This window comes from Suricata suricatta, chromosome 4 (genome assembly GCF_006229205.1).
Source record: "Suricata suricatta isolate VVHF042 chromosome 4, meerkat_22Aug2017_6uvM2_HiC, whole genome shotgun sequence".
NCBI lineage: Eukaryota > Metazoa > Chordata > Mammalia > Carnivora > Herpestidae > Suricata > Suricata suricatta.
This window is the reverse complement of record NC_043703.1, coordinates 40,032,306-40,048,101: the sequence shown is the minus strand read 5'-3', so window position 1 is coordinate 40,048,101 and position 15,796 is coordinate 40,032,306. Positions and strand designations below refer to the sequence as shown.

Below are 15,796 nucleotides of genomic sequence, written 5' to 3'. Positions count from 1 at the left end.
GATATAACACCTAAAACTACAAAATCCCTAGAAAAAAATATAGGGAGAAAACTTCATAACATTGTTTTTTGCCAATGATTTCTTGGATATGATACCAAAACCACAGGCAACAAAACCAAAAATAGGTGGGACTCATTAAACAAAAACTATTGTGCAGCAAAGTGAAAAGGCACCCTACAGAATGGGAGAAAATATGTTCAAACCATATATCTGACAAGAGGATAATAGCCAAACTGCACATAGGCTCACCTTGGAGATATTGTGAGTTTGGTTCCAGATCACCACAATAAAGCAAAATCACAATAAAGCAGGTCAAATACATTTTTTGGTATCCTAGTGCATCTAAAAGTTATGTTTTTACTATGTTGCAGCTTGTTAAGTGTAAAATAGCATTATTTCTAATAAAACAATGTACATAAATTAAAAATACATTTTTCTCAAAAAAAAAAAAAGGAAACCATCATCTGAGGTTTCAGTGTGTGTCTCAGGGAAGAGGGGAGGCTGGAGGAGAGGAAGAGAGATGGAGGAAGGGCCCATCAGTGAAGCAGTCAGACACACAGAACATGTATTCAGTTCACCGTCTTACATGGGTATAATTTGTGGTGTCATGAAACAATTATAATAGTGACACCAAAGATCACTGATTACAGATCTCCATAACAAATATCATACTAATAAGAAATTTGAACTATTGAGAGAACTACCAAAATGGGAGAAAAACATGAAGTGAGCAAAAGCTGTTGGAAGATGATATCAATAGACTTCCTCAATGAAGGGTTGGTGCAAACCTTCAATTTGTAAAAAAAGAAAAAAAAAAGAAAAAAAAAGAAAAAAAATACAATATCTGTAAAGCACAATAAAATGAGGTATGCCCATAAGGAACTCCTGCAACTCAATAGCAAAACAAAACAAACAAACAAAAACCAAGCAGCTTGATAAAAAAATCTGACTTGAAAAGACATTTCTCCAAAGAAATCATACAAAAAAATATGCTGAACATCCCTAATCATCAGGGAAATGCAAATCAAAAACACAATAAGATACCACCTCGCTCCTGTTAGGATGACCTTTACACAAACAAATAAAAACAAAAACAGAAAGTAGCATGTGCTAGCGGAGAATGTTAAGAAACTGGAACCCTTGTTCACTGTTGCTGAGAATGTAAAATGATGCTGCTGCCCCCACAGAGAGTATGGAGGTTCCTCAAAAAATCAAAAGTAGAACTGATGCCATCCCACTTCTGAGTGTTCATCCAAAAGAATTTAAAAATATTTTTTTAATGTTTGTTTGTTTATTTATTTTTGAGAAAGACACAGGGCATGAGTAGGAAAGGGGAAGAGAGAGAGGTAGACACAGAATCTGGAGCAGGCTCCAGGCTCTGACCTATCAGCACAGAGCCCGATGCAGGGCTCGAACTCATGAACCATAAGATCATGACCTGAGCCGAAGTCAGACGCTTAACCCACTGCTCCACCTAGGCGCCCCTCCAAAAAAGGTTTAAGAAGAGCTCACTCCCGTGTCCATTGCAGCTTTACTCACAATAGTCAAGAGGTTGAAACAACCTAACTGGCCATGAAAAGACAAGTGGATAAAAAAATAAGGTATATGCATACTCTAGAATATTATTCAGCCTTTATAAAGAAGGAAATCTCGGGGCACCTGCGTGGCTCAGTCATTTAAGCATCCAACTCTTGATCTGAGCTCAGGTCATGATCTCATGGTGTATGAGTTCAAGCCCCATATCTGGCTCTGCAATGACAGAATCCCCTCCTTGCAATTCCCTGTTTCCCTCTCTCTCTACCCCTTTCCTCCCTCCCTCCCTCTCTCTCTTAAAAAAATAAATCAACAAACTATATTTAAAAAAAACAGAAAATCTTGTTTTACACTATCATGTGGATGAATCTTGAGGACATCAGGCTAAGTGAAATAAGCCAATCACAAAAGTACAAATCATGCAGTACTGAGTCTATTGAGATATCTAAAATAGTCAAAATCTTAGAAACAGGGAGTGGAATGGTAGTTGTAGGGACTGAGGAGAGAAGGGGATAGGAGACTGATGTGTTAGAGGTATAAAGTTTCAAAGATCCAATTGGAAAATTTTCTAGAGATCTACTGTGCCATAATTTGCATATAGTTAACAATACTGTACCATGCACTTAAACATTTAAGAGAGTAGATTTCATATTACATTTTTGTTACCTATACAAATAAATACCAAGCAAACAACAATGACAAAACCCCACTGGAGAAACTAAAGAAAAAAGAAATTTTACTTAGCATCTCAGAGTATGAAATGGTTCATACAGGGTAGATATTAGGGAAAAAAACCTTCAGACTTAACTTGTCAACTTATTATCTAGGAAACGAATGGATGAATTCCTTGACCTCTGTCCAATTAATGAGCAAACTAAGTTGCCTGCCTTTTCGTAGATAGCAGTGTCCTTCTACACTCCCTAAAATTTCTCACACTGCTGTTTCCACCTGAAAGGCCCTTATTCCCAACTCTGCGTAAAATATTTCATCTCACCCTTCAAGTGCTCCATCAGTAATTTTCCCATGTGCCATTTGTGACATACACAGGGGTAATACTTCCATCATACTGCTTTCAAAAACAAGTCAGGGGACGGAAGTAAATACTATATACACAACAGTTTACAGATGCTGGTCCTCTGCACCTCACAGAGGAGCCTGTTTAAGCCTTGCACTGGAGGCCAAATGGGCAGTGGGAGGCATCGCAATGGAAGCCCTTTGGAGATTGTTCTTTGGTATTAAAAATAAGTCACTATAATTGTTTTCAATCGTATCATTTCAAATAAGTGTCACTTCTAATAATAAATTATCTAAATGTGATGCTTCCAAGAGATCTTTCAGGTATCTGTAAAGTACATCGGTTTTTCATGGATGTAAATGGTAGCTGAAGATTTCACAGCTTCAGCCTCCTAGGGCAAACATTTATAAAATACTACACTACTATTCTACAAGGTGTTTCCTAGTCTTTATCATTTGCATAAAATGTATGTCTTGTTATAGGTCTTAAGACTTCTTAACCCCAACACAACCATATACTAGATACAGAATTATCAGAGAGGTAACAAACTCCATTAGTGTTGCCTGGCTTTTAAATGTGCCTTTTGGGGTGCCTGGATGATTCAGTAGAGTAAGCCTCTAACTTTGGCGCAAGTCATCATCTCATGGTTTGTGAGTTCAAGCTCAGAGCTCAGAGCCTGAATCCTGCTTCAGATGGTGTATCTTCCTCTCTCTCTGCCCCTCTCCACTCACACTCTGTCTCCCTTTCCCTCTCTCTCTCAAAAATAAACATTACAAATTTATTTAAATAAATGTACCTTTAATATCTCATTTTAGTGGCCATTTTATACACTGTAAGTAGAAACACATATTAGGTAGGAATTGAAGGGTTATTAATTCAGGTCTATTAAATATATTACAATCTTCTTTTGTTTGGATTTGATTTTCTTTTGACTTTCAAAGTATTGTATGGCTTCATGTGTGTCAGCTGTGAAGTAGAGGCTGAGAGAAAAAACACTGTACTCATTGCCAACAGTGCCATTGCCGGGGTGGAGCTCTGGACCTAGACCAGCTGATCATGTGCTGAATAATCTTAATAAAAATACCTCTGTTGGGTTCATTCTGAATGAAAGACACCATAACCATCCTTGATAATTCTATAACTTAGTTTCCATATCTGTACAATGACTTTGTTGAATTAGACTATTCCTCAAGTGTGATATGGGTTTACCTGGGAGTGATTAGGTACTCTATTCAGTATTTCCCAAAAGATAGTTTCTATTTTGTCACTTTAGTTAAGATTAAATATCAAAATATAAACAGAGTAAGCACAAACTTTAAAGCTATTCAAATACTGTAACAAAAGTTGAAGGCCTGAAGCAAAAGCCTCTTCTGTACTAGAAAGGAAAGAGCTGTTTTGGTTTTCTTTTATTAAGGTAATACAATACCTTTTGAAATATTTTTTAATATTTATTTGTTTTTGAGAGGGTGGGAGAGGGAATGAGTTGAGGAAGGGCAGAGAGAGAAGGAGACACAGAACCTGAAGCAGGTTCCAGGCTCTGAGCTGTCAGCACAAAGCCTGATGCAGGGCTTGAACCACAGACTGCAAGATCATGGAGATCATGACCTGAGCTAAAGTTGGATGCTTCACCGACTGAGCCACCCAGGTCCTGCTGGGATACCTTTTAAATCTTATGCTTGTAAATTAAAATTTAAACTTCTGTGTCTTTGGTGGGTATAATAAGTTATTTAATGCAAAAGTTTAGAATGAAAAAAGTTTCTTTAATTTGTATAGCACCTAATGATATAAAACATCTTTGCATAAATATAGTTCCATTAGATCTGCACAATTACACTAAGGGTGTGGAGAGAGGTGGGAGGAAGCCAAGGAGCTGAGGTTGACAGAGGAATGCATGCTAGTTCAGTGCCTGACTCTTCAGCAATATGTGTGATTTTAGTACTCTCTGCCCCAAGGAAAACCAGGGCTGTGGGAATCAAAAGACTTGCCTATGCGCACAAATCAAATAATTGAAAGAGTTTGCTTTGGTTAGAGTTAGGGTCAGTTCCCAGATTCTGTTTCTTCCCCTAAAACATATTGGATCTCAGATGCACATGTTATTCTAATTCCATCCCTGTAGCTTCAATAATTGCAAATTATTGTTGAAACAAGGAGGGAAAAATGCATTCTTTGTCAATAAGTTCTATATCAAGATCTAATTTTAAACAGTTTACAATATAGAAATTAACATCAAAAATCTACTTCCATTTAAAATATTGAAAAGCTGTTTTAAATGAGATAATAGTGATACATCACGTGTAAAACAATTACTTAATATAGTTCTTAAAATGTAATTCCTGAGGCATTTCACAATAGAGCCATAATTCATGTGCTAAAAACACTGGTTCTACCAATTGTTATTCTAAGGAGAGATATAAATATATCACTGAGGCTCATGACCAAAACTGTGAAATACTGTCAGGGACCATCATTTTTACCCCAAATAAGAGCAGTTTCTCCAGTGATTTTGATTGGCATTTTGAAATGTGCTTGTGAATAAAACAGAAAGAAAGTGGCATACCTCACATTCAAATGCCCACACGGAGGTAATAATGGAAGCAATGTTTTATGGGTCATTGGGGAAGGCAATCCCACCTGAATGTTTCTGAGGATGAGAAAAGCAGAGTGAATATTCTTCTGCATCATATAACCTGGACTAGAGGCAGAACTGATGGATGATGATTGATTTAATACAAAAAGGCTGAGCAATAGAGGGTGGAAGACATGGGGTGGGGGAAAGGAAAAAAATTAAACAGGAGTTATTCCAGATACTTTGGTATTGTGATAAACTCAAAGCCCAGAATCTAACGCTCAGCCCTCAGAGTACATCTATAACTTTGCCCCCATTTGTACCCTTAAGTGTAAAAGCATGATGGAATTATAGTCAAGGCAGACAAAATGTTCGGAGAGACAAGTATGTTTGTTTGTTTGTTTCTATGACGAGATGAGTGCTTCCTCCCAAACTTTCTAAAACAGATGGTTGTCTGTTCTAGGATAAAAGATTAGTAGAAAAGGAAATTCCTCAGCCCTGCTCTAAAGCACACAGTCTGTGCTGGCAGGCAGTAATCAGAAACAAAATGCCCCCTTTGAAGCAATGTTTTCAAGAAAGCTCGAATTTGAGAGGTAGAGTGGTAAATACGATTATTCCTTTCTTACTGTTCTCTCTCACATCCCCTGAAAACTATCCCCTAGCCACTTCCCTTATCATAATACTGAATTCACTTATAAATCCTTCCACGTCTTAGGTATCACCTGGAAAAAAGAAGTTTCTTTCAGTTTTCACACACACAGTACAAAACAAGATAAGCCAGTAGTTATATATAAAAGTCATCTGATTGTTAAATATTTTTTTACCAAGAAGGGGGAAGGAATTATGCATAATCTAATAGTCTGAGGTACATACATTGCTAAGAAGAAAAAATCATAAGTATTTAGCACAATAATTCTTTAAAAGATAAGAAGGACTTTGCTAGATGACACTTTGTCCATCAATAAGCCCACTTGTAAACACATGAACACATGGACACAATTTTATGTGATTTTATGGATAGTTTGATAGGATTTTTAAAGTTTGACTATGTGTTCATCCCACTTTCGATTTAAGGCTGCCTGATTATATTACACTTCTGTTTTAACTTTTATATAAGCAGTTTCCTTAAGAACAATGAACCTATTAATTACCAGTCACTTTTGAGTATGTATCTAATGCATACTTTTATGCCTCGGATTAGAACTTCTGGGAACAGAGAGAATGTAAAAACAAAAACAAAAACAACAACAAAAAAAATCTCATCCAATTATGTGATTGATACATGGGCTTAAAAAAAAGGAGTTCTGCTAGACTTTATGGTATATAGAAAAATGGACTAATACATATGGAAATCAAAAAGATTTCCTGATATTCTTATGTTTTGCTTCTAATAAAGATATAGTGTCAATATAATAAGATGATTTTGGTTTAAGTTCATGATGCATAGAAACTTGGAATGGGTTGCCCTGAAACTGGAAAAATAGGATTTCTGAAAAGGTAGCATCAAAACCAAGATTATGTATTTCTCATGGTTGGAGAAGTGGTTCTCACTGACGCACCAGGGGTGAGGCTGAATATCAGTTTTGATAATATTGTGTCATCTGTGCCATTCTGCTTTATCTCTCTTGTTTTCTTTTCCTGTATTCGGAAAATTAGACTAATCACTTGAAGAGAATCAGCCATATGACAGTAATATCAGTGTGACCTGTCTAAACATTTCACTGTGGTTTTATGCTATTATTTCACTTTCTTTCTTCTTATATAGCATTAACATATATTCAGTTAAGTTGAAGTAAATAAACTGGTAGGAAGTTTACAAGTGTTTTTTAAAAACTGAGTGATATGTTTTATAATTTTCACCCTGGCCTTTCCAAGCTAGATTAAATAATTGGAAACTATGCTATTCTTTGACAGGTATTATATTTTCTGGTTTATAATTTATTTCTAGTACTTATAGAACTTTTCCACAACCTCATTAAAGAAGTCATAAGACTGTTCAAAGATATATTATGCCTGATTCTTTATTTTATTTTATTTCATTATTTTATTTACTTAGAGTGAGTGGGGAGGGGCAGAAAGAGAGGGAGAGAATCTCAAGCAGGCTCCATGCTGAGGCTGGACATGGGGCTCAATCTCACCAACCATTAAGATCATGACCTGAGCCCAAATCAAGGATCCAACACTTAGCCAACTGAGCCACCCAGGCACCCCTTTTGTGCACAATTCTAAAGCCTACGCTTGATTTTATTGAGACTTCAGACAAGGGAGAAACATTTTACCAGACTAGGGATTTGGGGGGGATTCATTTAGAATTACTGTTCTATTAAATATTTTTCAGCTTATAAACAAAATATTACCTTTTTTATTTGTTGGATTGAGTAATTTAGTCAGAAACAAGTATAATTCTTGATCATACCTAGCTATGTGCTATCCTTTAGCATAGCTATAAGGACAAAGTAAAATAAATAATTACTTAGGAGTTAGGGTTCTCAAAAGATCATGATTAAACTGAGAAAGACAAAAATAAAACTTAAAGTTCCAGAAATATTAAGATTGAGAGAGCTTGAAGGACAATGAAATTAAGGGACTATACAACATATAAAGGGATGGCCAATGATGGTGCTTATCATCATTATTATTGTTATTGCTGCTGTTGTTATTGTTACTATTATTGAAAATCTCCAAATCTTAAAACTTAATGGCTAGGCTTTTATCTTTCTTCTTGAGTTATTTCATGTGTTCACTTATAGCTGTCATATGACATGAAAGGTACAAATTTGTGATAGTTTTACTTTGTACCTGCTTAGATTGAAATTACTAACCAAATGGAATTTCCTCTTTTGTATTTTTAAGTGGCTTTTGTAAGATATGGAAAAAATGTTAACTCTCGTTCTTCCTTAATAAGACAAATGTTAAATATTTCACCTTTTTGGTATAATATTAAACTAAGCACAATGAATACAAATAAAGAATACTTATGTTTAAAGTTTCATAGCCCGGGTAGGAGTAACAGATAAAATAATAAAAATCACAAGAGTAATAATGATATGTAATGCAATGATAGAAAAACTATACAGGTATTACTTTGTCATCAACCTAGAGGAAGACCAAAGAGTTTAGAGATTTTTCCCTGAGTTTTATCTATCTCAAAAAGTGGGTTCTCACTTTCATTTAAAAAATCCATACCTGTTGGACACACTCTGAGTACATTTTATAGAAAGTACCTCAGAAAATAAGAGTTCACTTGGAAGAAAACTTATGGCATGAGCTAAAGAGAAAGATTCATAGGCTATTAGGAAGGAAAGATTATAATAAATAGTCAGATATTTGTAATTGAGTCAGATTTGTGTGTTTCCTTAATTATTGCTGTTTCTGAGCATCAGAAAATTAAATACTTCTGGACTCCTGCTGCTAGTGAATATTTTTAACATAAATATTTTACTTCCTTACTTCTTTATTATGCCTATTTCAAAATTGTTTGTGCAAAATAAAACTTTCCATTATACCTGTTCTTTGAAACTTGGCCTTGATACTCTTCACACTGAGCAAGTGTGCTTTTATGGTGAGGAGAGGCGGGGTGTTCTAGGTCCCTCTTACGGAATCTGGACAAGTCTCCGATTCACTTGCATCTAACTGAATGTAGCGCAAGTGATGTTGCAAGACCTGTTCAGAGTGGCGCACCTTCTCTCTCGGTGCTTGGACACCAGGGCATCCTTGGGGCTCCGAGCAAAGAAGCTGGTGTCCTGAAGCTGCCAAAGAAGTTTACACAAACCCCTGCAGACGGAACACCCGAAGAGGATCTGAGACGAAGCGCGCACGCGCGCACACACACAAACTCACGCCTTCTCCACTCAAACTGCTCAAGCCACCTTGTCTTCCAGCATTTACCACAGCCTGACCACACCTTCATGAGACATGGAAAAGCAGATTGGAGTCACTGATTCCTGACTCAGGAATTGTTTTAAGCCTCTATATTTGGGGATAATTTGTAACACAGAAATAGATTCCTGTAACAGATTTTATCTTCCTAAATGGGTCTTTAGGTGATTTGAAGAGATCTAATGCCAGGATAGAGATAAAATGGGGTTGCATTTTTAATTTCTCGCCATTTTCACTTTTTAAAATGTTTTTAATTTACTTTAGTAAATTAGTAAATGTTTTAGTTACTTTCTTTGCCAATACCTTTAGTTGCTTCTCTAAGGAATTGAAATCATTCAAAATTAGATTTAATTTGATTTTTTAAGGATAGCTTTAAAAATATGCCATGAATTGACTTAACTCTTTCTTTCTTTCTTTCTTTTCTCTTCCTTTCTCTCTCTTTCTAAATATTTATTTATTTTTGAGAGAAAGAGACAAAGCATGAGCGGAGGAGGGGAAGAGAGAGAGGGGGATGGATGATCCGAAGTGGACCCTGTGCTGACAGCCCAGACCCCAATGTTGGGCTCAAACTCATGAACCATTCATTGATCACGACACCAGAAGTCAGATGCCGTTACCAAGCCACCCGGGTGTCCTATGTTTTATTTTTATAAGTCATTACAGTAGGGAGGGCTAAGGTGCATTAAATTAGGTATGATATTCTTATAGTATAAAGCCTAATATACTAAAATATTATGTTAATTTATCTAAAGGAATATAAAAATATTTGCTAAAAGCCATAATAACAGATTTTATTCTGTGATATAAGAAGATAATGGTAATAACGGCCTTTAAGGACCTCTTAGTAAGTCAGTTCCAAGAAAAAAATACATATTATATATATATATATATATATATATAATGTATGTTATGCACATATAATAGTATTGTGTATCATATATTACATATATAATATATACTTGTAATATACTTGTATATGTAATATATAACACCACAATATTATCCAATACTGATATATATAATATATAATGTACAACATATTATGTAATATATAACTTATATAACTATGTATACTAAATTTCTATATCTATAATTATACTATATAAATATTATATACTGTATGCTGTATGTTATATATTGCAATATGCTAGTATTATAATGAAACATATATACTACTCACATATATATTACATATGTATGTGTTAAACAAATTCAAATAAATTTTAACAGAAAAGAAGTGCAGAGAATCCCCAGGGACAGGGATATTCATGAGGAAGGTTGTCAGTGCTTGGAAGCCTGTACAGCTAAAGGATAAAGGGTATGACTGCTTTAGAAATCAGAGTCAGGCTGAAACAAGATTAAAAGAACTTAGAAAGATTTGGCAGGGCTTTGAGAACAAACTCGAGCTACTTTACAAATTGTCCTAGTGCCGATTCCTCACTGTCTGATGGTCTTGATTTTACCTGTTATTGAAGTTAATCATAACATACCATTGCGGATTTTTATGAATTTGCATTAGTTTATGTGCTCTAACTTTACGATTTTAAGCCACGCACCTTGACATTTCATATTCCGCCAGGCCCAAATGAGCTTCCAAATTGAATGTAAAACAGGTGAGATTCAGCCAACTCTTTTAGGTTCACCAGGCTTTGACAAGTATTGTCATATTTTAAAAAGAACTCAAAAGGAATCGCAAAACCTTGTGAATGCTTAAGAATTTGCTATAAAAATTGAATGGCCAACCTAAATTGAAATAGTGAACCTAGGTCTCAGCTAATCCAGAAACAATGAAATACTTTATTTGGAAACCTAAGCAGGGGCTGGACAAACTTGACTTTTTCCTAAAATTGAACTCCAAATAGCTGAGTTTGCATGCTATTGGATTTGAAATGAAATCTCTCCTTGACGTTTGCTGAGACTAAGAGTATGAATTTTTAAAAGCCATAAGAAGAGAAAAAGAGGTATTTCTTAATTCCCTGATTAAATATTAAAGGGAACTTCAAGAACATTTGTCTAAAGGATTAAAACTCAGTTCATTTTTTAGAGTAAAGATAACCAAATATTTTTTGATATTCCTCAAAAGCTGTGTTGTATTTCTCCTTTCATTAAAAATAGACTGGCCAGTAACCTACTGGCAGAGTACTGTGAGCATAATACTATATGCCAGTTTCTGCAGGTCTAGCCTTTCCAACAACTAGCAGGTTCTATATCCTGGATTTTGGAAGATTTATTTTTAGAGCCCAGAGATTTCATGAAAGTAGTCTAGTTACTGAGGAGATGGTAGGAAAGTTCTAAAAGAGGGTTCTATTTAAGCTAGTCTTCCAGATGACCCTACCAAGGCACTAGACATGTAAGTAAAATGCTCTCTTATCTCTAGATCTGCCCCGAAACCAGAAGAAGAGCCTGAGTGATCTTAGGCATTCAACTTCCACATTGTATTGACTTCCAAAGAGCTGCCAAAATTCCTGACTACACCTCATGGGTTTAGGGTTTAGGCCACAAAATTTTGGGGCATTCCACTCTGCAGCATAGCTAGAAGGCATTACATCATTAAATTAACCTACTTATTTACTCCCTAGGAGGTCAATGAAATATCTAGATTTTTAATAATAACTGTTTTTAACAACATATCCCCAAAATTTTTGATTTTGAAAACATGAATTTCCTTAAAGGGAGGAACCAGGAAGTTTTTTCAAAACTAAGTCACCTCACAGAGTAGTCTTCCCCTGTGGCATCCAAAATACTAGCCAAGAATTTAAAATCAACTCACATCAAAAACAAACAAAATTATATGAAACAATAATAAAAAATAGAATGACAATATTATGTATGTAAATCATTGTTTAGAATTTCTTCCTGAGGTTATGAAAACAAGTCACCTTAATCTAATATGTGTTCTCTCACAAAGCTAACAGTTATAGTCAGCTGTTTTTCAATGGATTCTGATTTTTGCAATATAAATGACCAATTTCTGCACCATTGATTCAACTAGTCATGCAGTCAATAGCACAACAGAAAACACCATGAAGATCAGACTATTTTTGAATCTTTTATTGTAAACGCTTGGCAATAGTTTTTAAGACCATAAACCATATTGATGTTTATTCTTTGTAAAAGAATCATCCAAATCTTTGAGAATAATGCCATAAGAATAACTTTATTAGCCCAATAGAGAAATTAATTTTAGACACTTTTATTTATAAGTACAATTACTTGATAAACGGTACACAAAATGATTAATACAGCAATATAAAGAAGGCAAGACAACAGAGAGGAAAAAAAATAACTTAAGTAAAGAATAAACTATTATTCCTGTATAATATTCACTTAATTTGGAAGGATTATAACAAAAGTTCTGATCATTCTGTTTAATATTATGTAGTAATTTATCTCAAGGATAATAATAACAAATGTTTTGATATTCTATGAGTTCAAATTGCAAAACTTAGTCTTTTTCCTTGTCACTAGGCCTAAGTATCTTACCTCTGTAGATACCTCTCCTTTAATATTTTATTTTTCACAGAATATTCAGTGTATCCCAAGTGAATGTTTTTGCATCTAATCCATACAGCAACCACTTTTATAACCCCTCTGGGAAAAAGTTATGCAAATAATGCTTAAAACACTACCTTCCTAATTCCTGAGGCACCTCTTTCTCTTTGTGGACAGCTCTGAATGTTGGAATATTCTTCACTATATTGAGAAGAAATGCAATTAGTTACTTTTCTCCCATTTCTTCATACTTTCAACACTTAGAGACATATAGGACATTTCATCCATCTTCATGGATATTTGAGGATATCTATTAAATACTTAGCAGTGGATAATTTCCCCAATAAAGATAATAAGGTCCTATAATTCTTCTTCACATGACAAAAGCACTTCACCATCCATATGGCTATTTTGAATCTGTTTTTCTAAAAACACAGAGCTCATAATTTAAGATAATTTATTAACTGTGACCTGAATAGCATAGAGTAGAACATAACTATGCCATTTTATTTTATTACTCACCTTTAATTAACTAATTTATACAGTAAGCATTTTTTAGAAGTTATTCTTACCTTACATGGTCCTGGGACTGGGAATCTAGCAGTTTAAAGTGAAAGAGAAAACAGGGGTGACTGGGTAGCTCAGCTGGTTAAGCATCAACTTCAGCTCAGGTCATGAGCCCTCGGTTCATGAGACTGAGCCCTACGTCAGAGCCTGCTTTGGATTCTGTGTCTCTCTTTATCTCCATTCTCTCCTGCTCACACTGTCTCTCTCTCTCTCTGTCTCTTTAAAAAAACAATATATTAAAAAAATTGTAATAAAGTGAAAGAGAAGACATCAAATGTTCTGCACTTGTGAAGCATACTTATTGCATGTATTTGTGGCAGGTGCTGTAGAAACAATGTAATAAAAATAAAACTGAATGAATTATGTCCTGTGGTAGAAAAAGAAAAGTGCTGCAGGAGAAAGGCAAGGGTGATAGAGACTGACACAGGTGGTGGACACAAATGCTGTTATAGAAAAGATCATTAGAGAAGCCACAGCGTAAGAAGATATTTGAGCAATGGCTTCAGAAGAATGAAAAAGAAACATGCAGGGCGTAGGTTATCATATTCCAGGCAAAGAAACTAGTACAAAAGCTATAAAGAGGAAGCAAGTGTGGCATGCTGGAAAAAGATGAAATGTCCCCTAAGTGCAAGATGAGTGGCAAATGAAATTCTACTCCATAGTTTTTAACACTCTCTGCTCTTGTGACTCATTTTCTTTTCCCTTGCTAGAATTGATCCTTTACTGCAAGTATTGTCCAATGTACCTGATATTCCTCTTGGAATTTTGTCATTTGAAAATGTGGTGATGACACTGTCAAACATAACACTGGACAGGTCAGACTCCTGAATGATGGCATTACAATGTTCTTCCTGCTTCTTAAGAGTTATAATCATCATGCATGGGTCATGGAAACAATTGTCATTTCAAGAGCTTTCACATTTTTTAATTAAAGAAATATTTAAATTTTTGTAATCTTATCTCCCCATATAAAATCTAATATTAAAAGAGAATCAGTAAAATCTTTGTGTAAAATTATATGTATAATATTCATAGCTGTTATATGTTTCAGATATATAAAGGATATATATTTCAAACTAGGGTGAAATCACTTCTATTTCAGAGAGTTAAGTAGAAAGTTCATGAGGTGATTGATTATGACAGGACTGAAATATGAAGAAGGTAACAATGACTATAAATGGAGGCCAGAACAAGAATCAAAGACACATAGATGGGGGGGGAAACATACATTCAATGGTTGTAAAGTAGAGCAGTTTGAAGCCAAAATGTCACATAGGCAGCTCTGAGGCTAGAAGATATTTTAAGGCTACACTGTCCTTAGAAACAACTATAAGGCATTACAACCTGAAAAAGCAATAATAAGGTTTTGAGTTGAAATGAACAATGAAAAGAAAAGTGACAGAAAGAAACCAAAAAGCAGACTCTTAACTATGGAGAACAAACAGTTACTAGGGGGTATATGGGGGGGGGGTGGTATGGGTGAAACAGGTGACGGGGATTAAGAGTACACTTACCATGATAACACTGGTTAATATATAGGATTTTTTAATCACTATATTGTACATTTGAAACTAATATAACATTTTATGTTAACTATACCGGAGTTTTTTAAAAAAATGAAGAAAGAAGGTTTTCAGTTGGTCTTTGAGACCACCACTTAATTTTTCTATAGTTAAGAATGTAGATATACAGAAGAGTTTAGAAGGTTTCTGTACCAAGATTACAATAATGGGAAGTGTCAATTACTGTCAATTACAATAAAATGAAGAGACAAATGTCACAATTTGGGAGAGTCAAAAAGCTATAATCCCAAAAGACCAGTGTCTATACATTTCTCTAAGTCTTAGTAGACAGTTATGAAAGATATTGAATAAATTAATTAACCAGACTGCATTAGTCTTAGTTAAAATGAAAATCAAATGATAAAATATAATGAGGATAAAATAAAATTTCAATGTAAATAAATCAAAACTACACAAGTACGTAATGATAAAAATTTTAAAGTTTCAAGTTTTATAATAAATACTTGAGAATATTCATGTTCTGTGCGCTCTGGGTCAGCCAAGTATGCGACGTGTCATCCCGGACAACTACTACTTTTTTGACTTCATTATTGTAAATAATAGCACATGGATCAAAAAGGTTACAGTCACTCAGGCTATTGGTCATAGAGCATCTGGTAAACCAGATATAGTGTTTCCTCATATCTCTACCTCTGGTAGGGCAAAATCTAAAGGCATATTTAAGGCTTTGTCAAATTTAACTCCAACCATTACTTGGAGCCACATCTTTAGCAGCTTCCTGCCCTCTAATAATTTATCTCCAAACATCCTCAGAGCTTTCTTACTCAGGCCTGCAGGGGTTGAGATGGGAAAGTAGAAAAGGAGAGGGTAGTAATGAACAGAATAATAAAGACTCTACCTAAACACAGTCACTTTTAGTGGGTAAGCTGTAGGCTGCTGGCTAGCCACCTGTGGCTATTACTTTGCAAAGAATCTACTCAGCAGTAGTCACCATTCCAGAAATTGTCTTGTTTTCACTCCATGTTGATTACGTTTATAGCTCTCTCTTACATATATTTTAATTATTTTCTCAACATTTATGTTCCAGTAAACATTACAGCGATCCTGTGAAGATTTTCCCAGTGTTCCAATCAGAAAGCATCCTTCTTGTGACCATGTTATTATGGCAGTTCATATATGTTAGGATCATAATATCAATGTGTATTATTTTTATTGTTAAAA

The 15,796-nt window shown here is 34.9% G+C and overlaps 1 pseudogene; it reads right to left on the bottom strand.

Annotated features, from left to right (window-relative positions):
- The window catches only part of LOC115290555, an 82,348-nt pseudogene extending 68,421 nt beyond the window's left edge, over positions 1-13,927 (bottom strand).
- Between the last annotated feature and the right edge of the window lie 1,869 nt (positions 13,928-15,796).